This window comes from Canis lupus, chromosome 29 (genome assembly GCF_048164855.1).
Source record: "Canis lupus baileyi chromosome 29, mCanLup2.hap1, whole genome shotgun sequence".
Lineage (NCBI taxonomy): Eukaryota > Metazoa > Chordata > Mammalia > Carnivora > Canidae > Canis > Canis lupus.
Genome location: NC_132866.1, coordinates 8,396,458 through 8,415,920, shown reverse-complemented (window position 1 = coordinate 8,415,920; position 19,463 = coordinate 8,396,458). Strand labels below are relative to the sequence as shown.

The 19,463-nt window shown below is 43.1% G+C and overlaps 1 long non-coding RNA gene across 3 annotated transcripts in view; it reads left to right on the top strand.

The window, feature by feature from the left end:
- LOC140620526 (uncharacterized) overlaps window positions 1–19,463 on the top strand; it is an 88,222-nt gene that overhangs the window by 37,223 nt on the left and 31,536 nt on the right. The gene's annotated exons all lie outside the window — the stretch shown is intronic.

Sequence of the window (19,463 nt, the reverse complement as noted above, 5' to 3'; positions counted from 1 at the left end):
CGCAGTCTTTCCACAGAGAGGGGCCTGATAGTAAAGGGTCAGCCTCAGGGGGCTGGGTGTGTATTTTTAAGCAAATGATAGAATATTCCAGTTATCTTTTATTCTAGAATACTCTCATCCACATACCTTTTTTTCCATAAGCCATTGACTTGTTAGGGAAATTGATCCGTTGACATTCTATAGAATGTTCTATATTCTGGTTTTGTCTGCTTCCGTGTGGTGTCATTTCACTTGTGCCTTTATGCCCTATATTTCCTATAAATTAGGGGCAATTAGCTCTAATTAGCTTATTTTGGGGCAAAAATACTTCTTGGGTGGTGTTTGATTCTTTATATTTTATTATATTAAAAATCATGTGATGTTTGGGGAGAAAATCTTTTAAAAACTTCATATTTTTAAAAGTAAGATTCTTAATCTTATGTCCTTATATCCATTTATCAGGCATTTGTCACTGATTAGGTCCAAGCCTAGGGATATGACAAGATAAACAAGACAAAGACCCTCTCTCAAGGATCTCATGGTTTAGTTGGAAGGGACAGATTTCAAGTGCAATGAGAGCAATTATGCAAGAAAAAGAAACCAAAGTATCCAAATAGGAAAGGAAGGAGCAAAAATATCTCTATTTGAAGACACCATCATCTTGTACATAGAGAATGATAAGGAATCCACAAAATTGTCTTAATGTACACCATCAGGGAACAATCCAAAAATAAAGATAAGAAAATAATTCCATCTACTTATAGCATCAAAAATTATAAAGTTCTTAGGGATAAATTCAGGGAAAGAATTATAAGTCATGTATACTGAAAACTACAAATATCATTGACAGAATTTAAAGAAGATTTAAGTAAATAGAAGGACATCTGTGTTCATGGATCATAAGACTTAATGTTGTTAAAATGGTAATACTTTCTAAATTGATGTATAGATTAAACATAATCCAAATCAAAATCCCAACTGGCGCTTTTTTTTCTTTGCAGAAATTGACAAACTGATCCTAAAATTCATTTGGAATTTCAAGAGACCCAGAATAGCTAAAACACCCTGAAAAAAGAAAAAAAAAATGAAGGACTCATACTTCATGACTTCAAAATTTACTATAAATAAAGCAATAGTATACTATAAAGCAATAGCATTCAAGAGAGTCAGATGCTGGCATAACGATAGACAATAGATAAATGAACTAGAATTGAGAGTCCAGAAATAAATTCATATATTCATAATTAATTAACTTTTGAAAAGAGTGCCAAGACCATTCCATAGGGAAAGTAGAGTCTTTTCAACAAATGGTGCTGGGACAACTGGATATCTACATGCAAGAGAATAAAGTTGGCTTCCTACCATACCATACACAAAATTAACTTAAAATGGATAAAAGGCCAGATGTCAGAGAGAAAACTATAAAACTCTTAGGAAAAAACATAGGCACAAATATTTGTGACCTTGGATTAAGCAGTGGTCTCTTAGATGTGAAACCAAAAGCATAAGCAATCCAAGAAAAAATTAATTGGACCCCATCAAAATCAGAAATTTTTGTGCTTCAAAGGACACTGTTAAACAAGGGAAAATACAACCCTTAGAATGGAAAAGATACTTGCAAATTTGTATGTCTGGTAAGAATCTAGCATCCAGAATATATAAAGAACTACAGCTCAGCAACAAAATCCAAACAACCTGATTAAAAAATGGGTGAAGAACTTGAACAGTATTTCCCCAAAAGAAGATATACAAATGGCCAACAGCACATGGGAAGATACTCAACCTCATGAATCATTAGAGAAATTCAAACCTAAACAAGGAGACACCACCTTGTGCCCACTAAGATGGCTACTAAGAAACAAACAAACAAAGAAAATAGCAAGTGTTGACAAGGATATGGACCAACTGGAACTCGTGTTAGAACCAACACGGTTGGGTGAGAATATAAGATGATGCAACTGCTTTGGAAAACAGTTTGACAGGGACTTGAATGTTAAACATAGAGCTACCATATGATCCAGCAATTCCCCCTGAGGGACATACTGAAGAGAATGGAAAGCATACATCCACGTAAAAATGTGTTTGTGGATGGTCACAGCAACATTATTCAAAATGGCCAAAAATCACATATCCATCAACTGACAAATGGATAAATAAAATATGGCATATCCATACAACGGAAAGGCAAGATGGGTGAACGGACATATGCTACACCTTAGATGAACCCTGAAAACATGACCCTAAGTAAAAGAAGTTAGTTATGAAAGACCACATATTGTATGGTGCCATTTATATGAACCGTCCAGGAGAGACAAATCCCTAAAGATAGAAAGTAGATCTGTGGTTGCCAGGTGCTGGTGGGAGAGGGGGAGTGGGGAGTAATGGCTAATGGGTGCAAGGTTTCTTTTCGGGGTGAGGGAAATCTTTGGGAATTGGTAATAATTGTTATACAACTTTGTGAAAATAGGTGGCTTCCAAGTGACAGTTCAACCCACAAGTGACAGGGACCGAATTCTGCTTGGGGACCTGGGGAGGTGTCCTAGAGGAGACCCACCGAATATGGGGAGAAGTTCAGGGAGCCAGGCAGCAGAGACAGGTTGCAAGATCTCAACCAATAAATATATTCTCTTAGTACTTGGGCTCTGCAGAGTGGCATGCTCAGGAGCTCTGCATGGTCAGCCTGGAGGCCCCCATTCCCTCTTGAACCAGAACAATTCTGAAAGCACCTGTGAAATGGGGGATCTCTAGGTAAGGCTCTGTTCAGGCAAGGAATTCTGTGATGGAAACCATCCTGGAGTGAGCAATCCTCAATGTTGTTACTTGCCTCGTTAGAATACTAGTGAATCTACATTTAATAATGAGGAAGATGATGATGTCAACAATGACCATCCTCCACAATTACAGCCACCATTCACGGGGCCCTGAATATATATATGTCAGGCCCCATTCTAGGCACGTTATAGTCCCCATCTCATTTGCTTTTCACAAAAACCCTAATGCAGTGAGCAGTCTTATCCTCATTTTGCAGATGGGGAGGCAGGCTCACAGAGCTGTCTTGACCAAGTTCACACAGTCGGGGGTGTTGATCTGGGAGGTGAACTCAGATCTCATCGTCTTCCTCCCTTGCTCTTAACCAGTGCTTTCCAGGATGCAAAGATGTTCGTAAGCAGTACCTCTGTACTATAGCAGCCCTGGGAAAGAGAGCCGCTCCGTTGTCCCCATTCTACAGCTGGAGGGTCGAGGCTCTCCCTTAGTCCAGGCTGCAGAACGCTGAAATGGAAGGGATGCCCCGGGTCACAGTGAATCTGCTCCATTCCCCTGGTGCTCACCAGCTGCAGAGGAGCCCACCAGAGCACGGAGGTTTGGCCAGTGCTCAGTGTGGCCACCCCTCCCCGGCCGTCCTTCTCAGTATACATGAGATGCTCAAATTATGATGTTTTATTCTAATGACAAAGGGTATAACAAGCACAGGAAATGGCCTGGCATTAATCTCCACTCCATCTTGTGGCAGTGACTGCAATGAAAATGAGAAATAGTTTAAGCTTAACCCATTCTCATTACAATCATAATTACATTTTGTGGTCATTCTTAGTTTCTAGCAGAACCCAACTGCTCTTCATGTCAATTTGAAAGATACAGACAGCCCTTAATTTTTCTCCAGCATTCATCTGCCCAGCCATCTGCTGAGGACTGATCTTTGGGAAGCTGAAAATTAGGCTTAAGGAACTTATCTGTTTTATGTTTTAAATGGTTTGGCACGGACCTGCTAAACATCTGGATAAATGCAATTTACATGCATGTGCCTCGAAAACATTAAATTGAGCAACTGATTTATCTTTCTAATAATATGTTTAATAGAATACTCAAATTTGGGCTCTGATGATACAGCGGATAACACTGACAACTAACCAGGAAGCTTGCTGGGTGGAGGAGCTGGGGACCAAAGGACAATCTCCCCAATTGTTGGGGCATCACTGGGGTACCGAGCAGGTATGTCCCTACATACATTATGCACCAGTGATAGTCTCTGGAGTAACTACACAATACACAGTTCTGCAGCATTCTTTTGTGGCTGTTACATACCAAATCCACTTACCAGTATCTTTCCCAATGGTTCTTTTATTCTTTTTGCACATATTAATTGTGCACCTATGGTGTGCTAGATGTTGGCCAGGAGCCTGGACCCAAAGACAAATGAAGCCAAGACCCTGCTTTCAGGGGGGCTTCTTTTTTTGTGGCCAATCAGAAGTACAAGACAGCACAGAAAGCTATGTATGGGGTTCAGGGGAGAGCCCAACCCCTATCCAGCTTCTGGGGTAGAGGGTGGATAGGGATGGCCATGGAGCAACCCAGCTTGGCCTCAACTGGTTATGGGACAGTGGATAAATCACCTGGCATCTCTGGGCCTCAGCTTTTTTTTTTTTTTTGTCTTTATAGATATCTACTTGGGGTGTTGTTGAGAGTGAAAGTAGATAATGTGGATGAAATGCCTTAGTAGAAGGCCTAGTGTCTACTAAGCACTGGCTAAGTGGTGGGCAGGGCTTTACTAGGAGCAGCCACAGGAAGTACATGCCAGGGAGAGGGCTCAGCCAGTGCTAAGATCCAGCACTTGGAGAGAACACTTGAGCATGGCTGGGCGGCAGTAGAGGCCATATCCTGGAGCATCCTGTGTGCCAGGCTAAGGAAATTGGATTTTGTCCCAAAGACACGTAGCAGAGGGGACAGGAGAGAGGATCAGATTTGTACTTTAGAAACATAAACACAGTAGAGAATGAATCTCCCAAACTAGGGACAAACCCAGGGGCAGGAAGGTTGTGGCAATTATTCCAAAGGAAATCTTGGGGGTGGTATGTTTTAATGGATTTCGTTTTATCATGTATGATATTTTACATAGTTTTGCTTAATTGAGCTTTTGGAGAATTTGGGTTCTTTTTTTTAAAAAAAAGATTTTATGTATTTATTCATGAGAGACACACAGAGGAAGGCAGAGACACAGGGAGAGGGAGAAGCAGGCTCCCCACAGGGAGCCCGATGTGGGACACAATCCTGGTCCCTGGGAGTTCACGCCCCAAGGCAAAGGCAGAAGCTCAACCGCTGAGCCACCCAGGTGTCCTGAGAATTTGGATTCTTGACTGGGTGATTTCAGAATGTCTCCCGTTGGAGCCTTCTGCCCAGCCTAGTGGACAGAGCCAGGTTGCATTTTTACTGCAAGTGTCCACTTAGGGCAAGGAGTAGAGCATGGTACCATAGAGCTTGAGCTTTGAGGGCTGAGATCTGGCTTGCATTCAGATTCCTGGGGTGTGGAGGTCCCTCCAATCTCTGCAGAATACTCATCCTTGTCCAGTAACAGGAACCTGAGGTAAGTGCAGTGAAGGGCTGGGATGCGGGCAAGGCTTACGGACCTGTTCTTACTTAGCTGTGTGACCAAACCTTAGCTTGATTTCTTTGGGCCACCTTTTCTCATCTCTAAGTGAGACAACAAGGAAACAGAGGAGCCGTGGGAAGTGCTTCTGGAGGGGTGAGTTTCACAGTTATGTCTCCTGGTGTCTCTTTCTGACTCTTGGATTGGTCTTCCCCAATGGCTCAGCATTCAGCAAGTCAACATGTGTTTACATATTAACCTGCCATGCTGCTACACGCAGTATTCCGCTGTGGTTTTGATTGGTTTGGAAATGTAGCATTAGGCCTCATAACACTGTTTAAAAATAAATTCACAGACTCGGACACGACTGTTGGCAAAGGAAATCAGGACAGTAGATGAGCACTGAAAGGGAAAACACTGTGATAAAATTGGAAAAGTAAATTAGACTTTTACAGCCAGGAAATGAGACCAGCCCTAATTGATGCAGAGAGCTTTGCACGAACCCTCAGTGGCACACGGAGGCCTGCCCTTTCTGCTACAGCTGTCTCTTCCCCCAGTCCTGAGTCATCCTCAGCTGGCTCTGAGCTGCAGCCTTGGGTTTGGCAGCTTATAATGGGCAGTGGAATTAGATCTGACCTTTACAATTGTGGCTTTTTTTTTTTAATTATTAAATTTAAAAATGGTTAAATCTCAAATGAGCTGAAATCTTTTGTACGAAGAACCCGTCTATCATTGCTTTTGTCCATAAAATATATTTAACCTCAACCACGTAATTAACGCCAGTGAATCCGCCAGGCCAGTTGGGTTTATTATGTGAGCAGAGAGCTCAGCCGATCTCATTTGAAAAGGACAGTGCTGGTTCCCTCGCAGGCATTTTCTTGAGTTGCTTGGCAAAAGCTATACGCAGGAAGTTGAATTTTATCTGAATAACTTCCACTTTGCCTCCTCCTGTTCCCTCCACAATCCAGGTTGAGCAGAAAATGCTTCACAATTAGAGAGAAATGCCCTACAAAGGACAGCCAGGCTGACAGCACGTTCTGGGGGGAGAATATGTGTCAGGGGCAGGGAATCAGAGGACCCAAGTCCCACCATGAAGCCCTTATGCTAACTAAAGCCCAGCCTCAGACACCCAGAGGCAGTTTCCAAACAGGGCAGAGGGGAGTCTGTGGAAGTCCAATGGCATCATCAAAGGAGATTCTAAACATGGTTCCAGGAATTCAGGTTTCCCCGATGAAACTGAAAGGGCATTGGCTCAAGAGTCCAAGGGACTTGAATTAGGATTTATATCTTTGCTGCTTTTCGATGTGTACATTTGGCAAGTCATTAAACTGCAATTTTTAAATTTATAAATAAAGGTAAAATAAATAAGTCTCTACTCTGCAGAGTTATTGTGGTTTAAATTTTTTTTAATATTTTTATTTATTTATGATAGAGAGAGAGAGAGAGAGGCAGAGACACAGGCAGAGGGAGAAGCAGGCTCCATGCACGGGAGCCCGACGTGGGATTCGATCCTGGGTCTCCAGGATCACGCCCTGGGCCAAAGGCAGGCGCCAAACCGCTGCGCCACCCAGGGATCCCCAGTTATTGTGGTTTAAATGGGATAGCATATGTCAGGTTCCTAGTGTGTTGCTTGGCATGTAGAAATCAGCTACTGTTCTTCTTTTCCTTTTCTTCCTCCTCCTTCTTCTTTTCCCTCCTGGAAAATGGGTCTGCCAGACCAAAAATAGCCAAATAAAAGTTGTGTGTGCGTGAAGGGGGAGAGGGTGGCCTCCCTATCCAACAACAAGAGTTATTTGAGAGCTGCAGTCATTGTGAGGGTGTGCTACTGGCCCAACAACAGATGACACTCTAGGGAACCTGTGTAGAGCCCAGAAGAAGACCAGGCATAAATGGAACCACAGACCATGGTGGGTAGCATGGACTATTCAGTAAAAAGTGCTGGGAATGCTGGTCAACCATGTGGGAGAAATTGAATGAGATCCCTACCTCACGCCACATGCAAAAATCTATCCCAGATAAGTTACATATGAAAGGCAAAACTCGAATATTTTAAAAAGAAAATAGAGGATACTACTTTACAACCTCAAGGGAGGGCAGGGTTTCTTAAGCAAAGCACAAAATGTTTTTAAGTTAGACCACATTCAAGTTCAGAATTTCTTTCACCAAAATCTTACCTAAACTATAACAAAAGATTAATCTATGGAATCTAGACAGATGGAAAATAATCAATCAATCAATAAAAAAAAAAGAAACCCGATAGAAACATGGATGGAAGACCTGTGCGGACCTTTTACGGAAGAATAAATAGGATCGGCCAGTTGACATATGAAAAGATGCTCAATCTCATTCGTAATTAGGAAAATGCAAATTAAAGCCACAAAGGAACTATGTGAGGTGATGGATGTGTTAACTAACCTTACTGTGATAATCATTTCACAATGAATGCATAAATCACTGCCTCGTACACCTTAAACTTACACAATCTCAATAATTCTGGGTGAGGAAAGCATTATCAAATCACCAGCAACCTTCTACAACTAACCTACTCGTTCCACACGACCAGTCACTGAAGTTTTCTTTCTTTTTAAAATTTTTTTCCTAAAAATAAAGCTATAACTGTATTTAAGCACCAAAACACATACACAAAAGCTCACAAAGGTCTTGCATTTTATACTTGCCTGGTTGGCCGGAGAAGTCTGAGAGGATCACTTGTGACTGGGATGTGGAGACTGAGAACTCAGCACAATCGCTGGCAAGAGAGTAAATTGGAAAACCACTTGGAAAGCATGTTGGCATGGTCTTGTGAAGCTGAGCATGTGCATCCCCCACAACCCCGCTCATGTTCATATGTAGCAGGGCCCATGCCATGAGGACTTTCATGCAGCGCCACCATAAAAGCAGAACACTGGAAACCACCATAGTGTCCCCTGATAAGAGACTGGTTAAATACACGAGGGACTATTTTATACATACGTGAAAGTGGATGAGCCACAGCTACCGAGAGACACCTGTATTGAGTCTTAGGAATTCACCGCTGATCGAGGAAAGCAAACTGTGGAAGACCGCATCAAGTAAAATGCATTAAAAAAAAAAATAAAACTAAAGAACCAATCAACACTAAAGAGTATTGTTTACATGGTGAAATGGCAAGCACGCAATTCAGATCCCTTTGGGAGAGGCAAGGGCGTGAATTAGGATGGAGCAAAGAGGGGACATTACGCTGTTGGTAATGTTCTATTTCTCCAGGTGAGGGCTGGTTTTAAGACATGCATGTTACAATCACGCTTCACACTTAACATGTTTTGTGTGTTCTTTTGTGTGTCAGGTGGTATTTAATTAAAAATGGAAGTAGAGTGCTGTGGGGGAGACTAGGCCGTGGTTGGCTACAGGCGCAGTCCGGTTGGCGCTCTGGAAGGTGGGGAGTGAAGGGATCCCTGTGAAGTGTCACCCAGGAGGCTGCACTGGCTTGGGGGCCTGTGGGGGGCACAGGTGGGTGAAAAGAAGTGGGGGAGCTGGAGAGGGATTGCAGCTTCCTTCCAAGACCTAACAGGTTTGATGATGTCCTGGGGAAGGGGGAGCTGGGTGGGGGCACTAAACATGGAAGCCAGGGCTCTTCCAGCATGTTCCTAGATGAAAAAGAACAGAGCCTGGAGTTTCTGGTGAGGGGGTTTTTGCCAACGGGGGTCTCTTGGGAATCTCTCTTCCCACTTACTGTGCAATGTTTGTGTTGTACTGTGTTTGCTGTTATTAAACTCTTTAGCCGGGTGCCTGTGTGGCTCAGTGGTTGAGCGTCTGCCTTTGGTTCAGGGTGTGATCCCGGGGTCTTGGGATCGAGTCCCACATCAGTCTTCCCTAGGGGAGCCTGCTTCTTTCTCTGTCTGTCTCTGCCTCTCTCTGTGTGTCTCTTGTGAATAAGTAAATAAATAAAATCTTAAAAAAAAAACTCTCTTGCATAAAAAATAAAGCTGCTGTGATAGGGGAGCGTCTGTGCGCTTTCACCTCAAGGCATGTACCTGTCGGTGGGGATGTGGAGCTGTAGGAGGGAGTGACGGGAATGTTCCATTTCCTATAGGCATGGGGGACACAGTGGTTTTGGGAGGGGGGCTAGTGAGTCTTTTGAAATATCCATTGTTTTAGAGAATTTTCAAAGAAGCAAAATGAAACAATAACACTGAAGAGTAGTCTTTCAATTTTAGGGCAATTTTAGAGTGAAGGCTATTCACTCTGTGAAGTGAGGATCTGGCCCCAGTGGGGGAAGATGACATGACCGTTTCTTTGGCTCCCAACCCTCTGTGACCTTTCCTTCTGGGTGTGTTAAAAACGCCTGGCTCTTCAGTATAATGGACCTGAAGAAATGTGGCTAGTCCATTGTTTCAATTGAACATGGATTAACATCCCCGAAAGATGCCCTGACCAGACTGACGGTAATGCCTCTCACGGTCCCAGTGTGACATGGCACTGACCGGGAAAAGATGGGTCAGTGAAAACATTTGGAATTTGATGTGCTGTTTTCTTATTTGTTTATCCAGAAGAATCTCAGTTTGGGTTCTGCTCCTGGTCATTTAGCAAAGGTCTCAGTTTGATATATTGTCTTAGGTGACAAAAGGGGCAGAGGGGCCACCACATGCCCAGCAGAGGGCTAGTCTATTTATGCCAACATTGTTGAAACTGTGTGGCTTTTTTTTTTTTTAAAATGCCATCCTAAGGAGATCACCAACACAGGTTAGCAGGAGGAGCTTACTGTCGGAAATCTGAATTTGATCGTTACCAGGGATTTTGCGTCTAACGGTGACATGAAAACCGGATTCTGACTCCCTCCCTCTGTCGTTTTCCTGTCAGCTTCCCTATTTAAGTCTGGTTAAAAATGTCTGCCCCAAATTGATCTGAGCAGGGCTCAAGGAATGAAGACAGTTTTCTGGCTTACTGCGGGTATACTTTAATTGCAAAACCTAATTTGATAATGTGTGGCTTCTCTGTGCTTTACAAAGACAGATTTTTAAACGTGCGTAAGATTAGATTATAGGAAGCCTGGGTCAGTCCCCTCACCGCCCGCCCACCCCAAAATCCTTAACAATTTCCTAGTGCTTAAAATATGGGCAAGGTGGGCAGCTGGGGTGGCTCAGCGGTTTAGTGCCGCCTTCGGCCCAGGGTGTGATCCTAGAGACCCAGGATCGAGTCCCACATCGGGCTCCCTGCATGGAGCCTGCTTCTCCCTCTGCCTGTGTCTCTGCCTCTCTCTCTCTCTCTCTCTCTGCCTCTCATGAATAAATAAATAAAATCTTTAAAAAAATATATAGGCAAGGTAACAATGGACATTGTGCTTCCAGTGTGTGTGGTGGCTCTAAACAGTTACGGGCTTTACGCATGTTGGAAGCACTAGAGTCATGTCCGTATCACCGCATTAGCTAAAGGAAGCATCTCGGATCATTACTTAGGAAGATCTCTTCCGCAGTGACGGGCCGAAGCACGGGCAAGGCCTACCTTTCTCTCCCTCCATGGTCGGCTTGAGAGGTGGGAGTGTGGGTAGAAAAGCCTGGAAAACCGGAGGGCTTCTAATTGTGTCTTTACAGCCAACTAGGCTACCAAAATGATTGTCTTTTTCTCTCCAAGCCTTACTGACCTGTGGCTAATGAGATTTGTGCTTCGATTAGTTGTAGAACATAAATTAGCTAATCAATGGCAACGGATTCACATTATTTCTCATCCATGAGCTCTGTTGCAGTGATCTGTATTGAATATTCAAATCAATTTCGAATACTCCAGATGATTCGGTTAATGTGGCCCGCTGGAATCCAGAGGCCTCTGTAGGCTCGCCGGAGAGGGCCAGGCCAGGCCCAGCTAACACCCTGGCCTCTCAGGGCTTCCAGAGCTCAGCAGATTGCCTTGGGTTCCCTTACCCACAGGTAGAAAGTTGTGTGTAAAAGGCAGGAGAGACCCCGGGAGAGCACACAGCCCGAGGTGGCCTCTTCCCCGAAAAGGAACGGGGTTAAGCCAACATCAAAAAGTAGGTGAGCCAATCTCGGGCTTTTGAATACGCAGACTTTGCAAAGAGTGGGTCTCGGCTCCGCATCTTCCCTTTTCCTTACCAGAAAGCATATCTCTGCGCTTTGCTGTGGTTGTCTCGTCTGTACAATTAACCGGCATCTTGGCATAAAATGGGAAATTTGTACAGTCTTTAAGGCATCTGTGGGCTTTATGGTAGAAGTTCTGTTAGTACTGAAGCCACAGAAAATTAAATGTTCCCCAAAGAACTTCCAGATGTGCTTTATTCTAATGGGGTCATTATGCAGTAAATTAAAAGGCAGGGTAAATGGAACTGTAAAATTTAAATTACTCTAAAACCACATCTCTTTGCTTTGAGCATTCATTTGTGGGGTTGCATTTGCAATAAATGTGAATTAGGCAGCTGCAATAACTGTTAATCATATATTTATAAAATAGTAATGAGGAAATGAATAGCAGAGTAAGACAGCTGCACATTTCTCTAATAGTGTGTCAACTGTGAACATAATAAGATGTGGAACATTGTTTGGTGCTGGGCTGATAATACAGCTGAATGTAAGAGATCGCTTCAGCCTCTTAACTTTACATGAAATTATACATAAAATCCATAAAAGCCCATAATAATGCATTATGCCTCTGAATTGTATTCAATATTTTTCTTTGCTTTGATTTTCTGAAATGAGCTCTACTTTCACCAAAGCCATCTTCCAAGCATCAGTGAGGCTTTTGTTTCAGGCAGTGTCGGGCTTCGAAGATTGCAATTGGTTTTAAAGGAAGCAGGGCCGGTGCAGGCGAGAAGTTAATGGTGGGGCTTTGTTTTGCTCTCTCAGAGTTGCTGTGCATAGCCAGAGGCATGCCTTCTCCTGGGTCCTGGGCTAGGGCAGGGGGTGATGACAGGCATCCCCAGATGCCCCCTCCTCCCCCCATGTCAGGATTGTGGCCGAGAGGCCACTCCCAGTCCACCAGAGACCTTGGGCTGCAGGTGAGCTTCAGCTACTGTCCAGACAAGCATCTCCTCTGGGGCCCAGGCTGGGGGCTCTTGTGGTGGAGAAAGGCTCACTGGTGGGAGCGGGGGGATGGCTGGTATTCGGAAGCCTCTGTGGCCTGGTGTTTGGACAGATCCCTTTGCAGTCACCATCTGGAAACTGGGGCCTTCAGATAGATTTCTCTCTGAGCGTCAAAAGGCAGGGAGGGGAAGGGACAGCATGATTGAGCGCTCACATGGAGAGCTGGGCCTGGGCTGATCTGCTCCACAGCATGGCTGGGATAAAGCAGGAGCTCCTTATAGAGCACTCAGGGCTCTGCATGGGCTGGGCCGACCAAATCTGTCCCATCCTCACATTAAACACCCAAAAAGCCACACTCTTGTGTTTGATGGCTTTGCATGTGCTATTCCCTTGGTCTGGAATCTTCTTGCCTGCTTGGTACACTCCAGTCATCCCCAGACTCCCCCCTCATGAAGCCTTCCCAGGCTCTTGGGCACCTTTTTCTTCTTCCCTGGTACTCATTGTACTATGTGTACATCTCCATTAAAACAGCAACCTTACTGCCACCCAGGGGTGTTGTAACTTGGCATCAGGGTTTCTCCCCTCTGACTAAGGGCTCCATGATTGCACCCTGAGGTTTAGTACTTGATATACCTTGTTTTGGAAGAATGAGTGGAGGATATAGTTACTGGGGATTGCTATAGGTTTGGAGAAAATGGCCTAGATGGGGTCCACATGAACTCTGTTGGTATTTCTGGAACTAGGGTGGGTTCCCCTTTCCTAAGGGCAGCCCTCAGCTCTTGGGCTGAAAGGTGGATGTCTGCAAGGGCTGAAGGAGCAATTGTGATGGATAGAGTGAGATGTTCAATGTGGGATGTTTCAAAATAGAATGTCAAGAGTCCATAACCACTCTCTCCACTGCACAGGACTTTCATAGGCCTTCACTGAATATAGTATATTGGAAGAAACTGGAGCCCACCATTCCCCACTGGGAGGGAGGGAGGGAGGGAGAGAGAGAGAGAGAGAGAGAGAGAGAGAAGAAGAAGAAGAAGAAGAAGAAGAAGAAGAAGAAGAAGAAGAAGAAGAAGAAGAGCAGGAGGAGGAGGAGGAGGAAGGGAGGAGGGGGAGGAGGGAGAAGGAGATCATTACACACACATTGAATGTCCTAAACCATATTCATTTCCCAGTATTTCAGCGTTGCATTTTTAACCAATAATTTTTTTTATTACAAATATATAATTTGGCCATCATTACAGAAAATGTGAAAAATAGACTATGCACGAAGAAGAAAATAAACGTTACTCACAACCACCCCCTATCTGGAGATCATTCCTGTTAACATCCGACGCACTTTCTTCCAGTCTTTGTTTCATTTGGATTCGTATCCATGGATCCAAATACAATCATACTGTGCATAACATCTGAAACTGCTTTCCTATGTACAGTAGGACTATTTTTCATGCCATTAGATTTTCTTCCACCTCAAGATACGTCATTCAACATCATGCAACGTGCAACATAAGGAATTCCGTAATTTATGTAATAACCATTCTCCTTTGTTTAGAAATTCTGTAGCTTACTTAATCATTCTCTGCATGTTTAACCATTCTCGTGCTGTTTATTCAGCCATTCTTCATTTGTTGAATATTTATGAACATTTTTTGCTCTTTTAAATAATGTCATTAACACCCTTAAAAAACCGTGGCTAATTTCATAAATAAAGTACGATGCCTCAGTGTAATTTTATTTTTAGTTTATTTTATTTCTAGTAAAGTTGAATTTCTCTCTCTCTCTCTCTCTCTCTCTCTCTCTCTTTTTTTTTTGCTTACTTACACATATATATGTTTTTTCTTTTGAGATGATTAAGTACAGCCTTATTTAATTACGGAACAGGGCCAGCACCGAGTGTTTATGGGATGCATTATTCATTTAGTCTTTGTATTAACCCCATTCACAGACACTGTGGTCCGCATGGAATAAGGGGGACCACAGCCCAGCAGGGTTGAGGGTCCTCCCTGGGACACGGCGAGTAGGTGGTGGGGCCTGCTACATAGCAATGCATGATGCATCATTTTTCTGCTGGGATGCTGATGGCTTTCTCTTTAATTTAATGGAGCTGTTTGCATATTAAGTATTCAATTTTCTGGCCATGTACGTACAGCGTAGTCTTTTAAATGGAAGCTGTCATGTCCTAGGGAAGGAACTTCCCCAAGAAAACCATTGCTCTTCCCATGTGACTTTGTTCAGATTCACCTATTCAGTGGCTCTACTTTTTGGGTTCTTTCCTGTTGTCATCTTGTGATGTCTTCACCATTTGCAGGGTGGGTGGAATGATGACTATTGCTTGTCTCATCATGTGAGGAAATTGAGGACTGTCCAGTGTCAGAGATTTGGCAGGCAATCCAATTAAAAACAAACAAACAAACAAACAAACAAAACCACAAATAGCATTAACAACACAAACCAACAAATCAAAGGAACCAGAACAAAAAGATATCCTAATATGGCAAGTCAGTTGGTTTGAATTTTGGGTAGGCTTAACAGATAAAGTATAGAATACTCAGTTAAATGTGAATTTGGATAACCAATATTAAAATTACTAAAAGTGGTAAAAAGAAAAAAAGCACTTAAAAATGTTCTATGACTATTTGACGCATACTTCCCCCCCCCCAACAAAATTATTGTTGTTAATGATTTGTTAGGAGCCTTTTAGACTTTTTTCAAATACAGTTTTATTGGGAGTCCTAACATATATAACAGATATAAAGGGCATTTTAGCAGTATAAATTTATTTTAAAAGTTCAAATGAACAGTATTTTAAAATTGATCAATAAGAACCATAAAAATGTTTTGAATTTGGGTCTATGAGTTACCTTTGCAGCTTATAGCAGCCTCAGCTCCAATTCAAGTTAGATTATTCTTTTTCATGGCAGTGAATAAATTCTCTTGCAGATGGTAATTAAAAAAATAGCTTACCTTGAAATTGAAGGATACTCATCAATTAAACAGTACTAAAGGAGACTATTTATCCTGAAATGTGCTCAAAACCAAGTTGCAACACAGTTAATGCATTCGAGTGTCTCCACTGCATTCAATTTTGGCAGGCATGTGGTTATGATAAAAAATATGAACAAAGATGAATTTGAATCAATTATAAAGACCCTCTGAGTCCTCAGAAGGGACCCATCCTAGAGTCAGACTTGGCGTAGGCTGCCCTCATCCATGGCTCTGGACGATGAGACTATGTTGTGAGGGGCTGGCCAGTGCCCAATACAAAATTGTCGGTTAGCTTGGCATCAAGAGGCTCTTCTTGAAGCATGTGCCCAAGGCTTGCTGTAGTAGCATCAGCGCTGGCTCCGAGTGAAGGCCTGTGTCATAGGAGCCTGTTCATGCCCGATCATGGTCTGCTTTTCCCTCTGGAATAGACATGAGTACCACTTACTGAGCAACTGCTAAGTGCCAGGCCTTGTGTGGTGACTTTACATCATTGGAAATGTACTGTGATGGAGAAATAAAGTGTGCTTACATTACTCCCAGGCAGAGGAGTGAGTGTGACTGGAAGGGACACTCCGGAAAGCCTATTAGGGTGGGTGACCAGAGCTGAAGGGCTTTCTGGGAGGGTGGGTCTGGTAAACCACATAGGCTTGGTTTTCACGAGTGGGCTACTCCTCTGCAGAGTGGGACACTGTCCCATGGCCTCCCTTCTGCATCCTCCCTACTAAGCAAGGCAAGATATGGCTGTGATGGCACCAGAGAATATTCATCAAGGAGCAAACGCATAGTCTAAAACATTGTTAGCCTGTTGGGGTATGTGGCCCTATCAGTCCAACCCTATTGGAGCGTGAGGAGAGCAGTAGCTTGAAGAAGGCTGATGTCAGAGGCCACCTCTTATAACTGTGAGCCAGGCTCTTAACCTTTCTTTTTTTAAATTATTTTTTATTAAATATTTTAAATATTTATTTATTCATGAGAGACACAGAGAGAAAGGCAGAGACCCAGGCAGAGGGAGAGGCAGGACTTGATCATGACCTGAGCCAAAGACAGAAACTCAACCACTCAACCACCCAGGCGTCCTGGCCCTTAACCCTTCTGAAGTTCAGTGTCCTCACCAAAAAAAAAAAAAAAAAAGGGACAAACAGCAACAGTGGTGATCATAGTCACCAGTTAGAGGGAATACCTTCTTGTACTACATGCTGGACACAGTGCTGAAAGTGTTTCCTGCATTAATTCGTGTAATCTTCACATCTCCCCTCCCTATGGGATAGGTAATTTTATCACCCTGGTTTATAGATGAGGAAACAGAGGCACACAGGGGTTAAGACCCTTACGAGGTCACACAATGGGCAATCTGGCATCCCCATTCATGCTCTTAATTTTCATGTTCTTCTGCTTCTGTGCCAAAAGTGTCTTGGGGTGTCTTCCAGGCCCATTCTCTGCTGCTCTGAGAATTGCCACCCCTGCCCCATCTCCATATGTTCTGCAGCCATGTTTATGCTGTGATCTGTCCCCTGGCCACGGATTCAACCACAGGGGACAACAGGCCCAAGCTGGGCCTTATGTTCTCTCTAAGAATATGGAGTTGGGACTCTGGGATAGAAGTTGATCTCCACTGTTTACTTAGACGCGTGGACCAGGTGGTAGGGGATGTCTCTGTTTTCCCAATGTCCAAAGCAGAGAAAGGAGGGAATGGGTATCCAATTTCTCCAAAGAAAGGGGTTCTTTTTAACATTAAACAGTGTCTGTGGACAGGACTTCTGATACTCTGATCTTGGAATGAATGATGATTTAGGATGCTTTAAAAGTCAATAGGTAGTAAACCTTAGCATCCTTCATGGATTAAGGTTAGTTAAGGTGGAGTCTCTGCACTGTGTTAATTTGGCGGGAGTATTCTTTATTTCATGGAGAAGATGCTATGCCCACGAGGCCATTTTTCTACATGGGGGTGCATAGGGATCCCAGGGAGACTCCCCGACAGAGCCCGTCTCCCCAGGAACCTCAGTCACATGGCTTGAGTTCCATTAGTGACGTTCTGGTGGCAACAAAGGAGACAGGTTGCACAGGTCGCTGTGGGCCTTGGTGGAGGACCGCTAATCCCCCCCCAGATCACTAGGCTTTGAATCTCTGTTTCTTTCTTTTTGTGTATCGGCTCCATTTAAAGTGATTAAAGTGGAGATCTGATTGGATAAGGTCATCCAAATTCCGTAAACGCCACTTCCACACAAATGAACGCTTGCAATCAATTTAATTTTTCAAATAAAATGATTAAATTCTATTATTGTCAGATCATTTTTTATTAAGAAAAACCTTTTAAAATGTTAATTATAGGGCCCCTTGAAACACTTTTATCTTCCCCGACTTTGCTCCTCGGCGGGACGTGTCTGCTTGTTCTCAACACCAACCAAAGGGAAACGTGGGCTTCCCTATTTTACAGCTGCAACTGTTCTCCTTCGCTCTAATATTTATGTGAATTTAACTTTAATTTTTCTGCCTTTCATCTTCTGAATTAGTCGCATAATGCACAGATCACTCCTTCACCGCTTCCTTCCTGTTTATTTGCCTTAACAATAGATTCATTAACTAGATTTGGGTGCTCAAGCCATGCGACCACATCCATTTCAAAGGAAGATTTAATGGCATTTCATATTTTTCTACATTAAGGAAGATTAAAGTATATTACAATACCCTTTACTGCCCTATTTTCTTCATTTTAGAAGTGGTCAGTTTTAACATTTTTTTCCCCTCTCTTTCTTTCATCTGCAGTGTTCGATAAATTGTCCGGGCCTTTCAGATGATAGTCCCAGCAAATTGAGTTCTATATTACAACTCGGACGCATTGTTTAGCCCATCAGCAGTCAGATAAAGCACCCCTATTCACACAAGACATCAAAAGAACAAATATATGTTCGAAGTGGGTAAAAAGAGGACTGAGGCTCAGATACTTCATTTTCTTAATTGTTAGTGATTATTGGGCTAGTTTCAGGGTGATCATTTTGCTAACGCTGAGCCTAGACTTATTTGCCTGATGTAATAGTGCTGTGAAATCTATATCCATGTCTGCATAGATCTGGATCTGGATTCATGACCACGGATGACACCATTTGCAGACAGGGCAGGTGCAGCATCTTTTAATAGCCCGAGGGGCAGGCATACTCACATTTTAATAGTGGGCAGTAATGGGAAATGTGGGATCCGGACTCAGGCCTTTTTATTGCAGTTCTGTACCACCTTGTGAAATAGTCAGGAGACTTTCAGGCATTCTCAAACTAGAACAAGGGAGATATTAAGATTTAAGCTTTTTTAGTTTTATTTTTCGTAAGGTAGGGGAGGTCAAAGCTGTCGGGTAGCCCTCAGGCCGAAGTTTTATTCGGGTGTGCCATCTATCAACCCAGATGGTCACAGGAAGCCCTCCCCCATCTCAGTAAATGCGGTGCAACCTCGCTGGACACGGAGTCTAAACAAAGTTTGGAGATGTTGGCACGATGTGGGAGGAAAGGGCAGAAGACAGATTTTACGACAGTACAATCATGGGGTGTGGGTTTTAGGCAATAAGCAGGTAGCCTAGTTTTCTCAAAAGAAAAAAGAAAATAATGGAAAAGTGTAACATTCATTCGGAGGCCTCAAAGGCATAAAAAACCCAATTCCAACTGTTATAGGTCCCTGCAGGAGTCTACAAAAGAACTAAGCTTTTTAAGTAAGAAAACTAGATTCTGGCCCACAGGGCCCTGTCACTGCTGCTTAATGGATGAAACTCTTTGGATATAAATATGCTGTTTACTTCTCAGCTTCAGCTTTCATAAAATATAACCTTTTTATGATTTACGACCCACAGAAAAACTGGAGGATGGATTTTTAGCTCTGAATTGGTTGGGTGTCAACAAGAAAAATATAGACAACATATCGAAGTAGCGGGGTGTTAATGCCACACAAAATGATGAAATTATTTTTGTTTAGAAAAGTTAAGTTTGTTCTTAAAGTTGTTGGTGGATGGCAGTTGTGAGAGGCAGGGCTCATGAAAACCTGTGAAATGTCTTCCATTTTCTTGTGCTTGGCCAATGGCTTACACGTCTGGTCATCTAGACTTCAGTCTTCAATCAGTAATGTCTTCTCGAAAAGTTTAGGCTAGCCACGGAGTC